Source organism: Poecilia mexicana, unplaced genomic scaffold (genome assembly GCF_051168715.1).
Source record: "Poecilia mexicana isolate PSO_F unplaced genomic scaffold, ASM5116871v1 scaffold_3, whole genome shotgun sequence".
NCBI classification, from domain to species: domain Eukaryota; kingdom Metazoa; phylum Chordata; class Actinopteri; order Cyprinodontiformes; family Poeciliidae; genus Poecilia; species Poecilia mexicana.
In genome coordinates, this window is record NW_028263372.1 from 7,809,128 (window position 1) to 7,833,857 (window position 24,730).

Below are 24,730 nucleotides of genomic sequence, written 5' to 3' on the forward strand. Positions count from 1 at the left end.
CCTGACGCATAGACAGCGGCAATAATTGTGTGGCCAGGGATTCCTCAAAAACTGATAACAGGGGAGAAAGTAAATCCGAAAATTTCTTAAAGAATTCTGCCGGGAAACCATCTGGTCCTGGAGATTTCCCATTTTGCATGTTTTTAATTGCATTGTTTATCTCACCTGAAGAAAAATCTCTTTCCAACTCGTTAGATAGGTCAGAACTTAGTGAAGTGATTTTAATATCTTTTAAAAAGTCATTCAATTCAGTTGGGCTAAGTGAGGCTTCAGAGGTATACAGGGATTGGTAAAATTTGCTGAAACATAGATTAATTCCTGCATTCTCACAACATTTTACACCATGGTTATCATTTATTGCTGGGATATCCCGTTTAGCTGAGCGCTGCCGTAGCTGCTGGGCAAGAAGGCGTCCAGCCCTCTCACCATGCTCATAGTAGCCATACCTAGATTTGGATATTAAATATTCGGCCTGTTGGGTAGATAAGATGTTAAACTCTGTTTGGAGTAATATACGTTTCTTAAGTGAATCTTGTGTAAAAGTGTGGCAGCATTCCCTGTCTAATTGTAGAATCTGATCTCTAAGCAATTTTAGCCGTTCGATACCTTTCTTCTTTTTGTTTGCACAGTAAGAAATTATTTGGCCTGTCAGGTAAGCCTTTAACGACTCCCCAACAGTGCTGAGTGGCATCCCAGGAGTCCGATTAACAGCAATAAAAAACTTAATTTCGGAAGGAAGCATATCGACGAAGTCTTCGTCCGATAAAAGTATGGGATTAAGTCGCCAAGGACGATAGACCAATTGCGTAACAGGAACGTTTGGTTTCATTATGAGCGGACTATGGTCAGAAATTACTATCGCTCCATAATCACATTCTCTCACTAAAGGTAAAATCCGTTTATCGAGGAGAAAATAGTCAATCCGTGAATAGCTCTTATGAACAGGGGAGAAGAACGAATACCGTCTTAGGGTCGGATTTCAAAATCGCCACACATCAACCACTCCGTAAGTGTTGAGAAATGAATTAATTGACTGGGCAGATTTAGAGAGAGAGATCCTTCCCACTGTACTACGATCGCTCACAGTTCACATCTCCCCCAATTATGAGATTATGTGTTGAAATATTAGGTATATTTGAAAAAAGCGCATTAAATGTGTCATAACTTTCCTAAATTTCACTGGACCATTAAGGGATTTTACATTCCAACTCACACAATTAACTGGGTGACTGCTGATGAACTTATTAGCATTAGGACTGCTCGTGTATGGTCAATCGAACTGTAGTACAGTATCCACAAACCATCACAAAAAGATAACCTCACACAAGACATTATCAAAACAGATAGATCCGGTATAGTCCCACCCCTCTCTCCTGGGTAAACACGGAGAACCCAACAAACAAAAAATCCACACATTTGTGTTTATACTGGGGAACTTAACTCCCTGCCTGGGCTCCTGCCATAGCTAAATAACAGTAATCAAAATAAAAAGGGTTTCCTTACTCTAAAGTATTGCTGTTTTATGCTCCTTGCTGCATTGATAAAATGAATGCATCACTAACCAAGATCTGGACAGACCCCCTGCAAAACTCTCATACATAGAACAAAAAAGAAGAATGTTGTCCCTCAGAATAAAGTCTAAAATTAAATCAAGATATAGCGCGGGACATAATGTTGGAAGGTTCCGTGCAACCTGACAGACATAATGGATCGATGGGGATTGGACCTGCGGTTAACACCGGTCCTCACTGGCGGTTGCTGAGATGATTTTCTTTTTAACGTAATCCATTGCTTTAGTGGAATCCAGGAACTCCTTGTCTTCCTCCCCATGAGGAACAATAACACGCGGCTTATCGCCTGACTTGTTCCCCCCTCGAGTGCGATGGGCTCGGTCAATCAGTGGCGCTTTATCCATCCTTAGCACCTCTGCTACCAGTTTAGCCACCGCTGCAGTGAAGCTGGATACTGGCGTCTCGGGAACTCCAATGATCCACACGTTGCACCTTCTCCTGCGCCCTTCCATATCGTCACACTTCTTTTTGAGCCCATCAACTTCTTCTTTCAGTTCCATCACGGTGGTGTGTAGAGTAACAACCTCATCGGACCAGGTTGACAAACCGCCTTCTACCTCTTTGACGCTCTGTTTAACGTGGTCCAGGTCAGCACGAAGTAGCATTGTGCCGTTAGCCACTTCCACTCTCACCACTTGTAGCTCTCCTTAAATAAAAGTGAACTCTTCAGCCAAAGCTTCTTTTATTTCCGATTTAATCACAACTGAGATATCGGTTTTTATAGCGGCAAGAATGTCAGACTTCAAGGAGAGTGCATCCGCCTCGCCGCTGGAGGGAGAAGGAGGTGCTGAGCTTCCGGATTTAGCTGTAGTCTGCTCTGAGGCGGTATCGGGCCTAGCAGCCGCAGAGCTAGAATGTTTGCATTTCCTCAAGTATGTCGCCATTCTTCTACTCTTCCAGGCAAAAATCACTCAGGGGTCGAGTCCGGACAGACCAAAAGCTCAAAACAGCAAGGACATTTAGTAGAGAACCATATACAGAAGAAGTTGGAGCGGGAGCCCACGCGAAGCACGTCTTACTCTTCTACTGCCATCTTGAACCCCCCCAAAGTTGTTCTTTGGAAAAAATAGACTGATATGTTTGATAGTTGGGTATGAAGGGAACAAAGAAGTTATCATCTTAGCCATGCAACACACAGCAGGTTCGCCAGTGGTGTCTGGTCAAATCCTACATGCAGTAATACAGAGCTGTGCTTTGTGGAAGCAAAAACACATCTCATAAAAATCACCAACGGTTAAAACTTCAGAACCCTGTTCTGTCTCATCAGCACGATGGGGATTATGGTGGCATTAATTTAGGTTCATTCATCCAATACAGGGCTCTGGATATGCTTTCCCTTACTTAACATGGGAATAATCGTGCGATATTGCACACCAGCCCTGTTTAGCCCATTTTTAATAAAACTCAAGTCTGTTTGTCTAGAATGTTTGTTTTGTTTGGGGAGTTGTGAGCATGCAATGGATCTGTAATGTGGACCAAAAAGCAAACTCTGGGTTGTCTACAAACATAGGTTTCAGTTCGGTTGAAGTGAACTCTAGTACTGTCCGAGTGCATATGTGAACGCCAAGTGGATCAGTTACTGCTCCAAAAGCAGGAAGCAGACTATAGGGCAGAGCATTCTGGGTAAATATAACCAAAGCAAACGCGTCTCTAGCACTAGTGAGAGAACTGGCTCATGGCTTTTTACCAAAGGTAAAAGAGAAATCCTATAACTACTCAAATCTGATGCTACTCCATTTTTGTTTACAAGGTAGTTGTGAGTTGCTCTCAGTGTCGTCTTCAGAGGTTTTCATGTCGTTTCCTTCAGTGGTTCTTGTTGCAGCGCCACCACAGGCAAGGAGGTAAACAGGGTTTTCACCGGTCTCACACGTGTGGAGACACCCTTAATGTAATGACAGACATATTTTATCGCTTGTGTTGCAATATGCTACTTGAAAGAACCCTAAGACATTGTGGACTGTTCCACGTATCCAACAGCCAGTGGTGAAGAGAAGATCCAATATATTTAATGAGTCTAACATCCAGGGTGCACAGGTCACCATTATTCCCATGTCATATTGCAAATTACATAGTCCATCTCAAGAGAACGGTCCTAATACCGGCTCCCTCTACGGTCCCCTGACCACACAAATGAGAAAAATCCCAACGCGCAGCTTTTAGGAGACTGTAGCTACGCTAAAAAGTGGCTTTTAGTTCATTTTCTGGCTTTGGAAGTATTCAAAAAACCGACAACCTTTCATTTGTCTGTCACAAACGTTTCACAGTCGAAACAATCACAGAGGAGATTAGGTGGAAAACAGACTCCATCCCAAAAAGAGCAGCGCTCAGTCAGGAGCTTCTTTGTCTCCGTTTGCCACTTCCTACATCTGCCTCTCTCCGTCTTTTTTACGCACAAGACAGTCATAAGAATGTACTGTAATTGGAGATAAACAGCATTTATCTTCTCTATTGTCCCTGAATAACCCTCTGGCCCATCCCAGGTTTATTAGCTTCTTTATTGCTCTAGTGTGAGAGTACAGTACTTGACATATTCATCTTCTCAGTAATCTTTTATGCTGCATTTATAATGATACCAGCCCTTGGAAAATGAACTTTTATTCATACCAGCAATTAAGATCTCGTGCAGTTTGTCTTGGCCACGGGGGAATGAAACAACCTGAGGAATCACTCTGCTAATGATGGCATGTCAACGATGCAGCTGTCTGGAATAAATCGTCAAGAACCCCCTCATAAACAGCTATTCCCCCAACATTCGGCACACACATGGAACACACACGCACTTCTGTAAACTTTGTCATCCAAGCAACTTTGTACACAGAGAACCTAACTGAGGTTAAAACTTTCTAGCTAAATACCAACATGACTTTCCATACAGTATTTCTTTTTTCTCTTATCTATGGTAATGATCTTATTTGTAGTCCTATACCCGTATCATACTGTTGCTTGTTTGTGCTTTGTTTAAATGCCAAAGGAAGGAAAAATGTCATAGGAAACTAATGCGTACATTGTAAATTCTTTGATATTGAATTTACACTGTAAAATACATAGTGTAATCTCCAGCTAAGCTAGACTGACACAAGTTTATAGAACATGTCAAACTCTTCTATCACACGATTGACGCCATACACACACACCACCTGTAACACCACTGCTGCTATATCAGTGTAATGCTACTTAAATATGTCAGCAATGATCCAGTGTTGACATTAGTTAATCTCTTGCTAGCTATGCTATCTGTACTGATGAAGAATCAATTACCTCAATATGCTGGCTGCTTGAAACTGAAGTTGAAACTACTTTTAAAACACATTGATTAGGGCTGGAACTTTAACACGTCAATTTTATCGTGCTAAAAATTTTAACGCAGGTAATCTGATTGGAACTTTTGTATTTGTGTGTGCTTGGTGTGCCTGTAAATCTGACGCACAAGCGACATACGCAAATGACAGCGATGGACAACAAAGCAGCTTCTCTTGGGTCTTTAGGCTTGTTTTGCTTTTAAAAATAATTCTGATGGTACGCTGAACAAGACAAGTTGTGGTAAAAGGAGTTAGCTCATCAGCAAAGCTATTCAAAGCTAACGTAGCATCTCAGTCTACATTTCTAAAGGAGAATTAGTTTTTTCAAAAAAGTTCCATGAATGGTCAGGGGTTTCCTGAAACACATGAAATTGGAATGAGTAGAATACTACCAATCTAATGATTAAATAACTTAAATAACAGATTAAAAACAATAAATACCTTTGTTGTTCACATACATATCTATTTTTAGTTTAAAACACACTCTTTGGTTTCAAAGAGTGTAATGCAAGCAGCAAGGTCATTAGAAACTAATGAACCAAGAAAAAACAAGAACCTCATGTCCAGAAACCTTTTGGACACTGTCAATTTTAGCAAAATATAAACCGAAACTTTAAGGCTTTTAAATTCTGATTTTTTTTTTCTTTTTCTCAGTCTCTATTGTCTCCCACCTTTGAAATATTTTTCATAGTGGGCTAGAATTTCTGAACAACATAAAACCAATTCTTTTCAAGTCTGTCAGTCTACACTTGACACACACATTGTCAGGTTGCCCTGACATTGAATATTATTGTTTACATTCAGACTTTTGCAGCTATTATTGTTAGACGTGTGGACTTTCAGTAACCTTATTGAGTATTGTTGCATCAGAAAGAAGGTCTGAGTAGCACCTAGTTACATTTACTCCATTGCAAAAGTTCATGTTTTTGGGGAAAAATGAAATTTTAAGAGTGGTTTTACTGTAGAGTCCAGTAATCTGATATACATACAATATGTATTGGTTTCATGTATTTTATGTTCAAGAAATTTGTTATGGGAAAGTGTTTATTCTGCCTGAATTTATTTTATTTTACTTCCTTATATGTTTTTAGACTTCAAATCCCAGATTTTGCACATAATCTTATATTTATTGTCTGATTCCATCATTTGCAAGATATATAATCAGGTCCAAACAGTTACTCAGTACTTGGGTAAATTTTCTACCAAGTACTTTTTTTACTCAAATCATTTCTTGGACGACTATTTATGACCTTTACTTGAGTAAAAATATGTTACAGTTTAGCTTTTTTGGCTACTCTATCCACCTCTCAGTATCTGGTATACATTTTCTTTTGCAGCCTCAAAAGAAAATGTATGAAATCTCAAACATGAAATAAATAAATGAAAAAAATAAACATGTAAATGACTATAGTGACTGTCGTTCCATCACATTCTACACTAGCATTGCTGCAGGAAACACATTGGTGACAACTATACAGACAGGTACAAAATTAGGGTAAAAATAATTCAATAACCTACTTGTTTTATGTAAATATGAAAAAAAACTATTAAATATCTATCTATAAAAATATACAGGTTTGTATTGCGTAGTTCTAGATATGGTGCTGTAATCCAACATTTGGGGATTTGCCAACAATGTGCTCTTTGAGATATTTTACTGGATTTTCGCTTAAAGCGACATTACAATCCAGCCGAGCTTTCTGGACGTGAAAAGCAGGTAATAAATGTTATTTACACAATTAATGACAGCCTGGAGCGTAATCTTCTAATTGCCATCTCTGGTGGAGACAACCTTAGAGAGCCATCAATTAAAAGTTTGTTTAATCTATACAAAATCAGAAGACTTTTCTTTTTTTTTTTTCAGTCATTACTGCCCACCCTCTGAAAATATCTTCATCTTAGTGGATGCAAAACAGTTCAAGATTTCTCCCCCCCCCGTCCCTCGCCTAAAATATCAGATGTCAACTCTAATGCCGTTTTGTCTCATCAGACGTGTTCTGTGATTGTTAAACCGAGACCATCCATCTCACACTCATCTCCGCAAGCTTATTAGTCCTTAATTCAGAAAATTTGAAATGTTTAATATCCCAAGATGGATAGTAATGTAGCTTTGTCACATCCAATTCCACTGATCATATTTAACCTTCAGCGCTCAACTCACTCACAGGTTTGAAGACTGCATCACAATTATCAATTGTTCAAAGCATTTTTTGTTTTTTGGGGGGGGGTTTTTCCGAGGCCTCTGACAATAAAAGCCCTAATGATTTCTCTCCGTTGCCGCGGACCGCCGGGAAATTTCTCATTTGCCGTAAATCACAGGGAGAAGTTTGGAAAGGCGGCCCTGTTTTCCCTCCCACAATGTTTCAAAATAGACCGTCTGAAAGTCGTCCGCTGCGTGTTATGAAAGCATTTTCTCCTGGTTTTAATGGGCAACAAATCGCGCTCTCTCCACAAAAGGAGACAAGAGACACGGTGCAGGCGCAAACAATTCCCAGTGAAAAATGACAAAACAATCCGATGTTGATTCCAAGGATTTGCTGTGTTTAATTAAACCCATCCGTTCTCACCTCTACCTTTGTGAGTTATCCCCCCATTGAAGCCCAAAGTACCATCGATCCAACTCCATGCTTAACAGCGGGAGGGATGTTTTATTCATCAAATTCTCTAAAATTTCCCTTTGTCCAGCCAAAAACAAAAAAAGAAAAAATTCACATGAACCGTGCTAAAAAGTATAACCCTGGTTTGGAAGTTAATTTGGAAATTATCGTGCATATGTTTTTTTTTTTTCTTTTTCAGAGATTTAAAATACATAAATGAATTAAAGATCCAACAGTGGCTTTGGGTGAATTTTACAGAACCCACAACTGTCCGTTCACTCACACAAGGTTACATGAAAACTTGTAAATTAAATACTGTGAACAAGAATCTGACGACTGCAGAGAATATTTCAATTGAACTACATGATGTGTGTTTTACACTTTGAGCTGAAGCGTCTCCACTCTAATGGGAATGGCTTTCCTCATTAGGCCATGCTAACAAAGGAGCCAAAATAAAGAAGTGATGAGTCTAAAATTAGGACAAGCCTCCTGTGCAGATTGTTAGACTCCAGATCCCGTGTGTTGGATTTAATTAGGACTGTGAAACAGGTAAACAGTAGAGGAGGGCGTTTCAGACATTTCAGAATTTATGGCTGATCGTACCCGGAGATGCTGCGAGCTGAATTCAATTAAACATCTGCGATGGGAGGCGCCTCCTTTATAACCCCGGTGGTAAACCGATTGTCATATTTCCCATCCCTTTGTTCTCCACACGTACGCATCTCTCTCTGACAATTCTCTTCCTGGTGAATAACACAGGCTGTTATCAAAAATCATCAATCACACTGCATTGGTTTTTTTTTCACCCCCTCAGATTTCAAATATTTATGTGTAAATGTGGTTTTTATGGTCTTAATTTTACCCCCGCTTTATCATCAGATCTGTTAGTTGTGAGAATTTTTGTCAGTTAAATCTTTCATGTTATTAAGCTAATATTAATAGCATAGAAAAAAGTGTGAGTGAAAACTACAACAAAAAAAATTGATCACATAATTCATCTATTCATCCATTTATTAAGTTCATTTATTAAGGTTAAAAAGTTACCCAGACCAACCTACCTGTTATGCTAATATTAGCGTCCACTTTTTAAATCCTAATATTAATTAGCTGTGTTTCCGTTGACCATAAAATTGCACAAATTGGAATTATGAAAATAAATTTGCTGAGTGGAAAAACGCCGATTTTAAAAACAGCCGATGAGTTTTGGGTCCAGGATGAGGTGGTGTTTCTATGGCCGTATCTGGACTGGTTTATCTGGCAAATCTGTACCAAAAAGACATTTTGTGTGTCACACAAGTCACATAATGTTGCCGCTGATGCAAACCGCAAAAAAGAAAACAGTAAGTAGTTTGAGTGCGGCATGTTTCTTGATGATTTATGGTGTGAACAAAGTTAGTTACGTGTGATTTGAATTGAGTTTATTTAATGAAAACATTGCGATTGCAAAAAAGTTTTTTTTTTTTTCTTTTCCATCAGTGGAATATTCACAACGTTTTGCACACATTTATAATGGAAATGCAATTAGTGACTCTTCCGAACAACAACTTTCCCTTTCCTGACCTGTAAAACCAGAAAAAGTCAGACTTTCAAACAATGCAGAACTTTGTTTTATGCATTTTTTTCTGACTATGTGAAAGACGTATGGCAGAGTTTGTAGAATTATTAAACTTGTTAGAAACATTAATATTTCTCTTCACAGAGCAAGTAGCTAGCTGTTCACTGCAGTTTTATTCTCATGTAAGATTTTTCCTCCACTAGTTTTCTCCTTTTTACATAATAAAATAAAAATGTTTTAATTATCTTTGAACTTTTTCAGCTTGAATGAGGATCTTATGTGGAAAGACATTTTCTTCACTATCCAAGAAAACAATGTAAGGGAAATGAAAGCTGTGGTAGATGAAACACATTTAGTTCATCAATATGTTTTTGCTCCATAGGGCGGATTAAAAAAAAACAAATAGGAAAAAATAATGTATTTAGCTAGCCACAGGTAAAATGCTTAAATATCTTGCCTTTGTTTCTCTGGTGAAACAGTAATTGTTTTTTCTCCTGTCAATAGGATCAGACGGTAATGCAAATAAATGGCACACAGCCGCAGGCACAATTTTACACTTCATTTATACCTTTTTAAGGTTTTAGTGTGTGTAAGTGAGTGTGTGTGTCCCTTTTTGCCACACCAACAACTAACCCAAAGGTTTAGGATAAAAATGCAGGGCATGTTTTAAAGAGTATCCACAGTATCCAGTGCAATATGAATGTCATCGGAGGCTCAAAATAAAAATAAGATTATTCATCACCCACTAACCTGGGTACTAGTAAAGACAGCTATCTTATCATGCAACGGGATATCCTGCCAAATGAGGCTGCTTTAGATTTTTTTAAAATATGCCAAAACTCCACACACATCATTCCGAGAAACTACACATTCAGACCCAAGTCTTACTCAAATGTTGTAACAATTACAATATCACTTTATCACGGAAACCTTGTGACAGAGTTTTTACTGAGAGATATTTGTGTCTCCCACCGCCAAACTACATAAGTACAATAAAACAAAAATAATGTTAAACCATGTCCGCTGATTTTCAGTGTTAAAAAATATGAGAAAATATTTATTTCATTTGTGATGTTGCCATGAGGTTGAGGTGAGGCTGTTGAGCCTCGTCCACACACTTCCTTCTGAATAGAGCCTTTTCAGTCCCTGGATTGGAATTTATGCGGGTGATAAAAGTTGCCGTTCCTGTGTATTATGGCAACAGTGCACGGGCTCAGAAGTACGTCTCGTATTGTGTCAAAGTATTGTAGAAAACTAAAGCTAACCGGGTTGTCTGGGGGTTCGGGTCTTGCTATAAGTGGAGTCATAGGTTAAGCCTGTGCAGGGCTTAAGGAAACCTATTTCTCTTATCTTCTTTGGTCGTGAACCATGAGCAATAACATTATCAAAGGGTCTGTTGTTACAGGCTCGGGTTAGAGAGGGGAGGAATTACAGGCAGTCAGGAGATTTAAAACATTACACGTTTTGAGGATGTGTCCAATCGCGCTTCTAATCTCACCATTGTGTTGGGTCTTATCAGCACTTCAAAATAGAACATAGAAAAGTATCAGGCGATCCATAAATCATAACTTCAGAAGCGTGTGGTAGTTCACTGCCTCCTGTGCACCCCTAAACACTCGAGCCTGCAGATTCTATTTCATGTTACTCCAACAATGGTGCTTTATTATTGAAAACAAAAATGTTAATAAGGGCTCTGTTTCAGATAAGAGCATTCAGTCAGCAATGAATCTGTCTCCAAAGGATAATGCTGTTGCAGAGGGCAAAAATCTGACTTGTATTAGTTGTGCTAAATTTGGAAGTGGATGGTTCTATGGCTTTTGCATATTTTGTTAAACTATTAGCTCTTTTTAACCATGTGCCTAAACCGATGGAAATAAGCTTTTTAAATGGACATGTAGTTTATTCAGAGATGTTTAGCCAGTATCAAAGTAAGTGACAAGAGCTAAAAATCTGTTGTGTCTGTAGAAACATGTAAAAATTAAGTTCAATTTGTGTCACTACGTGTGCACCGTTCGCAGTTTTCTGGCTGATTGGCAATTATCGATCTTTAAAAAGCCTGATCTGCCAGTTATGATTTTGGCTGATACTGATATTTAGTCTGAAATGTTGCTAAATATTAGCAAGAAAGTCACTGAGTTAGCAACGGTGAGGTGACCATTGTTGATGTTTGCATAGTTGTTTGTGATATGAATCATCCAATGACCACTGGAGTTAGGTACATACTCACGTGCAAGGGTAAGTGAGTCTGTGGAATGGGTGGATTGTATCCATTGATTATTAATACTGTCATGGTGGTATTCAATCTTTGAACCCACATGCAAGAACACAACCAGAAGAGTCAGTGTAGTGAACAATTATAATGAGTTTATTGAATCCAGGGGAAAGGGGAGAGGGAATGAGTGCTGGAGCGGATGACCGGGTCGCCTTACTGTCAACAAAAGGCAGAGGGTTAGTGGAGGAAGGTGAGTGTTTTTCCGGGAATGAACAGAGCTGGTTGCTTACTTGATTTGCAGGTGAGTAATTGAGAGCTGAGCGTTGGACAAAGGAGCTTTGTTGGAGGACGGACAGATTTGGTCACAGCGGAAAGAGCTGAGTTCGACTTGGTCCAGTTGTTCCTTTTCTCCAGATTGGGTTTGGGCTTGGACCGACAGGTCCACAGCGTCCCGAAGGGGAATCCACTGGAGACGGACCGGAGACAGGGTAAGGCGAACACACGAGGGGTGGCGTCCGACCGGTAACACCGGCAGCGTCGAAGGAGGAACACACGAGGAAGGTAACTCACAGACGGCGAAGGTCATAGGCTCACTCTGAGCCCGGGGCAGACAGCACACACGGGAACAGCGAGGATGTAGGAGGTTCACCAAGGTAAGCTAACACTCAGGCGATGAGAAGTCGCTCAGCCGCTGCTTATATCCACAATCCACTCCCTCCAAATGAGCAACAGGTGTGACCACGGGGTTGCCCCCGCAGCTTCTCAGGGGCTCTGCACCTGGCGGCATCTGGTGGATGCCATGCGAAATGGCAAGTGCTCCAGGAAAAAATGAAAAAAACAAAAAGGACTAAAAACAGAAAAATGCAGACCTTGACAAATACATGGATGCATTCATAATTAATGCATCCATGCATTAATTGATAAATTATGCATGGAGATGAAAAGTTATAAGTGGATCAATCCAAAAACTCACTTATGTCGATACCAAGTCGGTAACAGTAGTGGACCGAGACTAGCATGATTAGACTGATGCATTAGTTAGGTCGACATGAGTGAAATACTGTTCATTCACTGAGAACTTTTATTAAATAAACCACTTGAATGAAAAGCACATGAAATGTGGCATGAACCAGGAGCAAAACGTTTCAAACACCAAAATAGATTTAGAGGGCGTGACTTTTGTCAGATGGTTTGCCACTATATTTCTTAATGTTCTCAAAACAAAAGCTCAGACAGTGAAGTTGGACAATGAGGTTATGACTAATGGTGTAATGGCACATTGAGCTCTTGGAATTAAGCTTTGCGATGCTGTGGAAAAAGTTTTTGACCCCCTTGCAGATTTATTTTGTTTTCTTCGTTTTTCTTGTCATTCTTCCCTGGGTTAGATCATCAAATACATTTTTAAAGTCAAACAAGAGGCCTCCTGAGTAAAAAACAAAAAGCAGACTTCAAATGAGGATACGCCAACCTGGCACTGTGTGAAAATGAAATTGGCTACTTTGTTTTATCATGATCATCAAGCCATTTTGTGGGATGAGCTGTGGAAGTACGGGGCAACATAAAACTCTCTGGTTCTTGTGAAACCAAACCAAGAGTTGTGTTTGCATTATTGCACAAAGTCAAGCTTGTCTTCTTACCAAGACAAGTAAGTTGGTAACAACTCGCACTTAGACTTAGACTTATTCTATTGTCATTACACAAAGATGGGGAGATAGATTGTGGTTGGGGCGATGTCTGGTAATGTGGATGTTGCACCATTCTTTTTTTGTTAAGAGTTTCTTGAAAAAGCAAAGTTCTTCAATTCACTACTCTGTCTACTTTACTACCCTCAACTATAGTCATGAGATGTAAATCATGACCAAAAGAAAAAGATTCCAGATACAAATGGCTGACATGAGCTTTCTTTTTAGGGTTGCTGGGCGTAGTCTTAGCGATAGAGGCACTTTATACAAATGTAAGGCGCACTGATTTGATCAAAACATGTAATGTTATTGTACTCCATTGAAGTGTGCCTTGAGTAGGTTTTAGGCTATGCTTTTAAAGTCGACGTTACTTCAGATGCACTGCAAATGTCACAGGACATTGCCAAAGCTTTTATTCAGACATCACTCTGGAAAGTACTAAAAAACAGTTAAAAAAAACCCCAAAAAAAACTGTCAGCTGGAGAAACTCTGACAAGAATTCAGAATAAGAAATGAAAGGAGCATTTCCTTCATACATCCTTGCTGGATTGGTGCAACACACACAGCTGTATGTATTAAACTGTTTTTGTGTGTAGGACCGACCCAACTTCCTGACTGACGTGTGAGTGTCCAGTGAGAAATCATATTCCTATGTTACTGAGAATAGACCGGGTGATAACATTGCTATTCTTGCCAGGTATGCACCAGTGAATTCCTCATCAGTTCAATACCTATTTTCCTATGAGGGTTGTTTTTTTTTTCCCTTCTTTACTCAAAGCCTGGTTTGAAAAAAGGAGCTTTGGAGTAAGCATTGAAGCCACAGGGGAGCGAATCCCAGAGGGCATTCGGAAAAAGAACAGCTTCAAAAGGCTCTGCACTGCCGTAATGATTTGTGTAAGGGAGCAAGATTCTGTGATTAGAAGTGAAAAGTTTGTTTGAAGATAATTTTATTTTGGAAAACCTCTCTTGCTGTGATTACTAAGTTGAAAAACAGACAAAAAGGGAAAACACTGAGGGTGGAAGTGAGCCTTGTGAGTTTCTCACACTTACACATGTTCAAAATTGTTAACATAGTTCACGATCCTGGGATTGATAATTGATCATTTAAAAGTTAGTGCACCACTGAAACAAAAAAAAATCATAGTTTGTTCTCAGATAACTTAAAAGGGAAAATGAATATTAAAGGGAGAGGATATAAAAGAGCACAGGGTCTCTGGGACTGTGAATGGATACAGGGCATCTATTTACCCAGCGTTCCCAAACAGGTGCAAATTAGTATTCAGCAGGCGAGCGGTGATGAGGCTGACTGCCCGGGTCAACACAGCACCACATCTGGCCTGGGTCGTCTCTGTTTTAACCCAGCGATAGTTATGGAAAATTACAGGGATGGAACAGAGTGGATAAAGGTGCATAAAACAGGCAAGATGATTATCATTTGTAGATATTTTTAAAAACTCTATGTTTGCAAAGTTTATAAAGCATATTTTACACCATGACGGCTCCAAGTTGAAATTTTAAAATACTAATAACAAAGATAAACACTTTATTTGAAGGGGTATGCATAAGACTGACATGACACTGTCATAAACAGGACATCTGTCATGAAAATGAATGAGTCTTCATTAATGCCTGACTGTTGTCATGAAGTGTCATTAAGAAAATAATGACACATTATTGCAAAGTTACTTTAAAAGTTGCATTAAAAGTGCCAACATTGCATTAAGTGTCATTGTTTCCCAAATAATTCAAAGTTTCAAAGTTCAAAGTTTCAAACCACTAAAGCGGTTTGAAATAAACAAACCAATTTTGTCATACAAGTATGAACTTAACCACTGTAATTCTGCTGCTAAGCTCAACCATTTTGTGCAGAATTGCACAAACATACAGAAAAACGTTAGAACTTTAGCATAAAACTATCCGCTAAAGGTGAGTAACATGTAAACCTATAAGAAACTAGCCCCTCTGCTACCATGCCGACGCTAATTCCCATAAATTCGATACAAGCTAGCATGCATAACTCCATATAAGCTTATTCTACTTTATTTTTCAGGCACTCTAGAAGCATAGACTAATGCGTCTGTCAAAAAATAAACTGAACATGCTTCTGTAACTTACCTCCTTAATGTGAGCCAAACATTAGCAGGATCTCTATGTCATAGACACTTTGCTGGAACTTTCTATTTTCATAGACACCACCAGGGGGTGCCAAACATCCTAAATCAGAAACCTGCACTTAAACTGCACTACATAACATCCGTATCAGAACAAAATGCGGAAAAAAATGTGAAATCAATGTGAACAAATTAAAGGGTGTGAGTATTGTAAGTAGAACTTCATATCCACAGAACCCAGAATTGATCAGGACTGTGATTATTCTGTACTCAACTTGTTACAAGTCACACAGAGCAGCGCTGGGATTGGTCGGTTTTTCAGAATTAGCTGCCAAAGTAGAATTAGACATAGGAAAAAATATTGACTCTACAACGTTAATAATTAGCTATTGTATGTAAGAATGCAGGAGTTGCATTGAAAGATAAACATCATTTCACTGAAGGAGCTGGCATGAGTGACTATCAGTAATACCATGACAACATTAAAAACATCAATCCAGTCACTTCATACGACAACTGCTGTGTTTGCCAGACCATCTTTTCTTCTCAGAGTGGCCCTCTTCCCGGCCCTCTCCAATCCTCAGGCTGCATGACTCTGCATAAGTGACACCTAACTGAATATTAATGTCGTCTGATGGTATTTGATGATCTGTTTTTCATTCCAAAAGATTATACAAACCAGCCTCATTTGCATGTCGCCATAAAGAAAATTAAATGAAGCGTGCCTGGCAGATTATTAGTTCCTCTCCTAACACCACTGAGCACAACTTCTTTAATCTCACGGATTCAGGATTAGCTTCACTTTTTTTTTTGTTGTGACGCTCCGGTTCGGTTTGTAGAAGGGAGGTCATTCACGCTGGCAGGGAGCTTTTGTTTTGCTCTAGTAGGTGAAGACAATAGACATAATAAACCTTCAATCAGCTTTGTTATTATTCCCTTAAAGCTTGACTGAGCTTCCGTATTTGTCAGATGGTATCCGTTCTCGCGCGGGGCAGGTAGGCAGGCAGATGGCAGCGGAAGGAAGGAAGACGGAGAGTTTAGTCTCATTCAGTCACTATGAAATAAATGGAAGAAATGAAAAGCCCATAATAGGAGTGGAGAGGAGAATTACTGTTCTGTCTGGCTCCCAGGCAACAGCTTTATCTTCACAGCAATTTACAGTAATCCAGTGTGGCTGTGAGGGCCTGCCTTAGGCCGCTGCTGAATGCCGCGAAGTGACATGTGAGCATACAGAGTTAAAGAAGAAAAGAATTCTGAAAGAAGGCCTAATCATTACCTTAACTCACATATTATACGATGAAATGGCAACTATAACTCAACTTGGGGGCATGGTGCGCCCATCTGCAGCACTCATTGTAGCCAACTATGTACCAGTGTTTAAGAATTAAGAATTCAACACAGTTGCAAACTGCAAACTTTTACTTTTACGTGACAGACCAACGCAAAGAGAGGTTTACACAATATCAGACCTTCCGATGTCTATCCCAGCCCATGCATGGATGGAGTGGGAATAGGAGGACTGGTCTCTAGCAGTCAGTGGGCAGGAGGCGGGGTACACCCTGGACAGATCACCAATCTATGACAAGACAAACTGGAAACAGATGAGATAAACAACATTACAGCTGTTCCATAACTAATCAAATAGTTGGGGTTCTGGTGTGAGAAAAGGAGGTGGATGGTTTTCTGAGAACAAAATGACGCAATTTTTGTCATCCGTCTACATGAACGTGAGCCGATTTCAGCACTTCAGATGGAAGTATGTGGGGGCCTTTATGCTTCCCAGTGATAGTGATGCCATTTCTGACAGCACTAAGTTCTGACTCATCCTTTGAATCATCAGGCAGAAGAAACATTAATACTCACTCCAGAGAACACACCTCCACTGCATTAGAGTTATATGGCAGCAAGCTTTTAACCAATGCATTTTGCATTACTTGGATTAGAGATATTCGTTGAGCCTCTCCCTCTGCCACTCCAAATTTTACCACAGCACAGGTTGTGGAAATATATCTCCTTCAAATTTCCCAGTTTTATGTTGCTAAAGGTAACCTCCAGGCTCAGGGCAACTTGTGCCTCATTCATTGTGAGCTCGGTGAAACTGACGACAAACAGCATCTGGTCTCCACATGGTGACAAAGCAACAGGGCATGGAGTCTAGGCTGGTTCTTCTGAGACCTAAACTGAGACCACACCCTCCACAACCAAGACTGGACCTTTTAAGACCAAGACAGAAGCTAAATGTTTAGCACACTGATGTCAAACTCCAGTCCTCAAGGGCCACTGTCCTTTTTTACTGAACACCACAAAATGCTAAGATTAATTGAGAAACAGTTAATTACACAACCAAGTTAACTTTTGGGTATTACACTATAACTGACATAATGAATTAATATTTAAGTTTGTGAAAGCAGCCACACACTGATATACAAGCTAAGACCAGTCCTGAGACTCAATACATGGAGGTGTATGCACATATATTGTATTAAAGTGATATAAAACTTGTTCTAAGTCATGAATGACATAGAAAAATGTTTTTTATAGTGTTGATGTGTGGCCCCCCTCTTCCAGTGCCGCCCTCGGCAACTGCCCATGTGACCCATATCAGAAACCTTGGATGTAGATGCCTGGTTATGGGTCTCTAGCTGTGTTCCTGAGCCAGACTGAAGCCTAGGTGAAGCTTAGGATTCTGCAGAAAGTCGATGACCCTGTGTACCCTCTGCCTCAGCATCTGCTGACCCCGCTCTGTGATTGGAGAATCAGCCTACTGGTCATGTGGTAGGTCTTCTACACCTCCAGCTATGGATGTGATCAGAACATAGAATCAACAAATGCTTTAGGCAGTAGAGTGTGTCAAGTGATGTGCTGCTTTCTACACTTCTAAGAACTAAAGACAAAATGCAAAGGAAGTTTGTGACATGGGAATGAACGCATCGGCATTGTTGCTGATGTAAATGGCCCAAAGAATTTCAAACGCCAGCTGATAAATCACATTATGTTCTTCTGAATGTGGTATCGATGTTTATTCCCGGCGTGCGCTCAGGTTGTACCTGTTTGTCAATGTTACTGTCCACACCTCATATCTGCGGATCAATCCTAAGTGAGCCTCTGCTGAAGTAGCTCTTGATTTTGATTCAATTTCAAGCAAAGAGTCTTCCTTTCGATTCCTCCCCTGATCAATTTTGCCCGGTGTGCCATTGATCTGATAAACATGAGCAGCAATAACAGTGCTGAGTTGTTACTGAATCAGAAGTGAGTGAAAATGTCCTTAAATATTGAGTGACTGCTCAGACCATTCAGGGAATAATCTGAGGGCTGTGTTTTTTTTTTGTCCTGCCCATACCTGAAGACTTGAAGACACCTTCAGAGAAAGACTCGGTTTTGCTTTTTGCATTCACTTTGTAAAAGGTTTTTAAATATTAAACTTGGTCAAGTGTGCAGAATTTCTCAGCTCTACACAGAAGGGAGGCGGAAATATTGCATTCACATGCAGGGGAGCAGTAGAACATCCTTGGCACAGCTTATGTTGCCAGTGAGCTCATATTCTTTACAGAAGTCACTTTCCCTTCCATACTGACCCCAGGCGCACTTCCTCTTTTTTTACAGACTATGCAAACATTCAGAGGATCTATTTCCTATTAGAATTCACCCCAGAAATAATGTTGGACTAGTGTGCTCCTGGAGCTCCAGACTCCATAAAACATGTCTCCCAATGTTATAAAATTGCTTTTATTTGACATTTACAAAATTTACGAAAATGTATTAGACCAAAAGACGGACTGAACAAGATTTATAATGTCCTCTCTCTCTCTCTCTCTCTCTCTCTCTCTCTCTCTCTCTCTATATATATATATATATATATATATATATATATATTTTTTTTTTTTTTTGTTTGTTTTTTTTTTGTACAAACTGCAAACATAACACAGCATAGAAGTGTGTGTGAGTGTGTTTCCAATAATCTTCACAAAGGATGTCACACAGGAGTGAAGATCGCTGATTAAGCATCAGGGCATTAAATGCTCAGTGTGCACTAACAGTGCAAAACACCCAGCTCCCCCCCACAATCAGATTCCAAACCGGCGGCTCCATGCAGATTGACGGCACCTTTATTACTCAGAATTGGGTTCAACTGATTTTTTTTTCTTTCTCTGCTGTCAAAACAGCAACCCAAGACACGCTGTCTGTAATATACTGCATATGTAGGAGGCTGGGTTACATAACCCACGTATCCTTTAGCTTTCTGTTCCATCAAGGATAATGTTTTCAGTCATGTACTGATGCACATGAAGTACATACGTGCATGTCAGCACTTATATATATATATATATATATATATATATATATATATATATATATATATATATATATATATATGTGTGTGTGTACCATAATAGCAGTTTGAGTTTGTACTGCCTGGGCAAGCACATTCATGGACGGTTAACTTTGGCTTTTATGCAGAAAGTGCAGCACTTTTAACTAAGACTACAGGATTGTGCCATGGCACTACAACTTTGCATTCACTCATTCATACATTCATTAGAGTTTCAGTCCTTCAAAGCTTATTTTTAAAGCACCAAATCAGCAGAGGTCATCTTGTTAATAGCAGACCCCATTCCATTCCAATCCCACTTAATATCCCATCCAAATTCTAAAGAGCCAGTTTTAACAATATCTAAAGTTATACTGCAATATAATTCTGCACTAAATTAGTCTAATTTATTTGTTGATCTGGTGTGAGATCTTCCTTCTTCCCCATGGAATGAGTTCTGTCATACATTTAAAAAGACAAAAAAGGCTAGTAGTTTGTTACTCACAGCTGTAATTTAAACAAAGCTTGATGAAAGTATTGCTATAACGTTTTAAGGAGTAAATAAAAATAACGATTTTATGTAGATAATTGTTAAGTCACTGTATTAATAATGTTACTCTAAGATGGTGCTCAAAATATGAGGAGCAGAAAACTTATATAAACCTAATGCTAGTTCCACTCTATCCTGTGTTTTAAAAAATTAAAGAATATGTAATTACCAACAGGATGGAGATATGTGGCAGAAAACCTTGGCTCACAACTTCATTCAAAGAAAAAACTTTATCCAAATTAACTCATTTGCAATTTTTTTATCACCTGCCTGCTAGTGAAACAGTAAAATGTTGACTCCTGGGTTTCCTTTGAGAAGATTTGCATCAACAGCTTTTTCTAATATATAGCTTTAGAAATAATTCACATCTTCAGTTTGAATTGAACAAAATACTTAAAAGTCTGTTCTTTTTGGTGTTTTTTTTTTTTTTTTTTTTTTTTGTCAAGTACAGTTAATCAAGGCACTAAACTGACAAAAATCAGATGTGGGGTACCTCAGGGTTCCATCCTGGGGTCCCCATTTATTGATATCTCCATATAGTTCAATGGCAGCTGTGAGGACAGTCCAGCTTACCACCATCAGCGTGTGCATGAATGGGTGAACAACTGATTGGTCCCATCTGATCTTTTTCCAGTCCCCACTCATGTACTTAAACATAACAGATATTTTAGTAATGCATTCTCCTGAATTAAGGAGATAAACACGCATAAAGTCACTGTAATATAAATTATTGTATGTTATATTTTTAAAAATTTGTATCTTGTTTTACATTTACTTTGGTTCAAATCCCCATTTGAGCTTGTCTTGTCATGTCCCATCCTATAAAATCTGTATTATAGGATGACTTCTTTTATGACTTAAATATCTATGACGCTCACAATATATATATTTTAAATATTTTTCACTTTTGTTTTAGTTTACTGAAATATCCACACTTGTTGCTGTATATTCGTGCAAAAACCATCTTTCACACAAAAATCAGTCGTATTTTTGTTGGAAATTTTAAGGATTAAAAAAAAAACTGAAAGAAAGTCTTTTTTAGCTGTATCTCAACACCCTCCATTTCTGTTCTTGAAAATCCAATGACAGCATAATTTAAAGTTCTTTCACAAGGTTGGTGGAGATAAACTCAACTCACATTTCGATACCGTTGTTAATATACGATTAAACTAGTGGTAAATTGTTCAAATGGAGGCAAACAACCAAAGCTTTTCAACGCCACAGAGAAAACGGCTTGGGGCGGACAAGAATCCTGAAAGAAGCGACTGAGAGTGAATATCTGTAGATGAATGTTGAGCTGGTATTAACACTGACAGGAAGGAGCCCCGGAGAGATGCCTCTCTGAGCTCAGCCCCCCCATCCAGCGGCGTAATTAAAACAAATCTAAACAGCCTGCCACAGACCTTTTATTGTAGGGTTTTAACATGCATGCGTTCTTTATCTGCTCTCACAGTGTCGAACACAAAGCGGAACAACTAGGAGGCATGCAGCATGGCGCCACTTGTCCTATGTCCAAAACATGGAGACAGCCATAAGATGTTTGTCAGCTCCTCTCTGTAATCTGTGGCATTGAGAGCTCTCATCTGGCGCAGGATAATGTGAAAAGAGAGACTGTATTAATTGGATTATCTTTATTCAGTGGTTGCAAAGTTAAAAAAGATCCATGAGTAATTGTAACAATAGACTTTATCTGAGAAATATTTATTTTAGTGTAAAAACAATACAGTAGTTGGTTGTTCAGTTTTCATCAATTTTAATAAAATATTGTCACACGAAAGTTGCCATGTTGTTGGCTCTGGCGGTTTAAGCGATTTATGGATAAAAACTGTTGACACGGCATTTATTATTAGCTCTTTAAGGTAACAATCACCTTTTAGAGCCTTTGTCAGTTTTGCTTGGACAAATGACAAAGTCTTCTGGAGAGAAATGTTGAGCGCACAAATGTATGTCCCTTAAAAGTTGTGTTTGGCTCTGGTGTTCTGTCAGAACAGCATATGCTTTCAGGCTGCGCTCTTCTTTTATTTCCTACGACATGATCCAGATTCACCTCACTGTTCTTTTCTTTTTTTAGTTAGCGCCAGCAGTGACACAGTTTGGCATTATCTAAAATTACACCAGTTAAACGCAATACGATAAACAACAACTCAGGTAAAGTTAGCCTTACTGTGTTTACTCTGTGGACTCCAGTACAGAATGGATCATTATGTGTCATCAACCCTGCAGGTGAAAAAAATGGTGACCTCCATGGGTGAAAAATATAACAAAAGATATACATTTTTTTGAAGTAATTCTGAGTCACAAACAACATTTTTTTTAGTTAATATGAAAATTACAACATATTTAAGCCAACATGTTCAAATAATCTTGGATCCCATTTAAAGAAAACACTCTTGTGCAACATTTGAGAAAAAAATTGTTTAAAAGTAGACTCTAAATTCAAGAAATCCTCAGTCATGAGTAAGGTTCATATTTATGGTGCACAAGTCTGATTTCTTTCATCTCTCATCCCTCTGAGAAGGCAAAGAATGTAACAATTATGTGACTAAAACATAGTTTGATTTAAGATCAATGTATACCAAAGATTTATTGCTTTGGTTTTGTGGAAACTATGATCTCTAACTATTTGTTTTTATCGGTTTCATGTTATCCCCTCATCACTTCCACAGATTATATCCTTCCACTTTCACCAGAAGATTTCCCCTGGTTTAATTTCTACACTAAGTGAATTTTCCCATTAGAAGTTTCTCTTAAATCATGGAGCAAGTTTTGTAAAAGTGGGAAAACTAAACGAAGCCTTTTTATGAACACATCGCCCTCCCTGGTGAAAATGTGAAAAAGGCCTGAAAACAAATTAATCTTTTATTGCAAGCAGCATAATCTCACACTGAAAAATTTAGAAAAGATTAAATTAAGTCAATTTGTTCATTAGAGGGAAATAATCTTAAGAAATAATTAGTTTTAGCAAAATCAATGATTCTAGGGCAAATATTTCTTATGGAACATAAGTAGCACATGCAGTTTCAGTTCAAACTCCCTCGTACCACAGATGAATGGTTGCTCGAAGGATTTGGTTCAGTTGACTCAGTGCAGGTTCCATACGAACCCCACCAACTGAAAAAATGTATCAAAATGTTGCAATTTTGGTCCTCAATCGAACTGAGTCTTCTCGACAACCTACCCTAAAGAAAATCAAATAATTCCCTATGTTAAGTATGATGGAGGGTCTGTGATGTGGGCCAATTCCTCCATGAAAGGCCTTAAAGGTTAGAGTGTATGTAATTGTGAAATCTTTTAAATACCCATAAATTTGCAACACTACACAACAATAGAGAATTAAAACATACTTTACATACCTTTTACATACTTTTGTTTATCCATCCCCCCCAGGCATGTCTTGCATGCCTGGGGGGGCCGACTCAAATGTCAGACGAGTGTTGCTGTCGTGTTTTCTTTTATGGATAAATGTACTTTAATTAAGTGTCGGTTTGTTGTGAAATTTATAGTGTGAGATTATGCCAAATGGATGTATTTAGCAGCCTTGTAAAGCTGTTCAAAACTGTTTATCTATTTTGGAATTAAGAACCAAAAACATTTTGGGCACAGATAACTAAGTCCTGTTGGTTTGACTGAAGGTCTGGTCTGAGCCCATTTCAAGAATAAAAAGCACACAGCAAAGGCTCAGTCCTCCTTTTATAAGCCTCCTCTATTGTGACACAGTCACATCTATCATCGCATTTTCACCCACATTTAGCACCGACTAGAAAGCAAAGAGCATTGAGGATAATGACAAGGCAGGAGACAAAAATGTTTTGATCATTTTTGCGGGCGGCCAGAGAGATGCAAAAATAACAACTCCATTTAACTCATTTTCAGACGGCAAAGTTTTAAGTTTTAATTGAATCTGTTTTTGACAAGGAAATTTGTGGCCTATAAAGAAAGAAAAGCTGACTTTGTTTCAAAGTTGGTTACAGAAAGATGCAGTTTACTAGCAATGCCAAACAAAGATGTCTCCTGTTTGCTTTAGATCTTCATGTTTTATCACATCACAACCACACAGTTTGGGGGTGGAGCAGGAGTGGCTGCATGCTGCGATTCTCTCGCTCTGGTGAGGCTGACGGACTTGACTGGTCTGGTAAGGTTCTCATTGTGGAGTATTTTATTCTGAAAATCTTTTATGTTAAAAATATCAACATTCTCCTTCATCTGCAGTTCAATCATCTCTTTTTCAGTTACGTCAACTGAACCACTAGCACCAGCAAAGCTAAACCAGAACGGTCTAACACCTAATGACTCAGGCTGGTCACTATGAGATGCCTAGTTTGGTCATTGTCTTCCTACAAAATTCCACTCGATTCAAATCTCGCTTCACATCTTTCTCCTATTTACTCTGAAATAATTTCTACTGGGCCAACCAGCATACAGAAGGCAAAGTAATTAACAGTGTCAATTTTCTAAGGTGTTTTAGAGTTGTCGTCTGTTTGTCGTTTTAGCAAAGGCGGTGGAAGTGAGCAAAGCCGTTCGGTTCGTGTTGGCCATGCTTCCAAATATTGAAACATTAATGGCCGCCTCGTTTAGCTTGGCACTTCTCTGTTCGCAGTGGATTACAGCGCAGGCAATATTCAGTAAGCTTCATAGTGTCAAACTGGCGCATTGCATACGCCGAGGGTAAAAGTTAGCAACCGGTTTAAAGTAAAAATTTTAGCAGAGTCCACACCTCCAGGAAGGAAGCAACAATTTCTCAAAAACAAAGGTCCAGACTGTGTGTACGAAGTGAAGAGTATTGAAGGGACTGGTTTGTACCTGGCTGGGACTGAAATGACCTTCACAGTTACAACCTTCTCCAG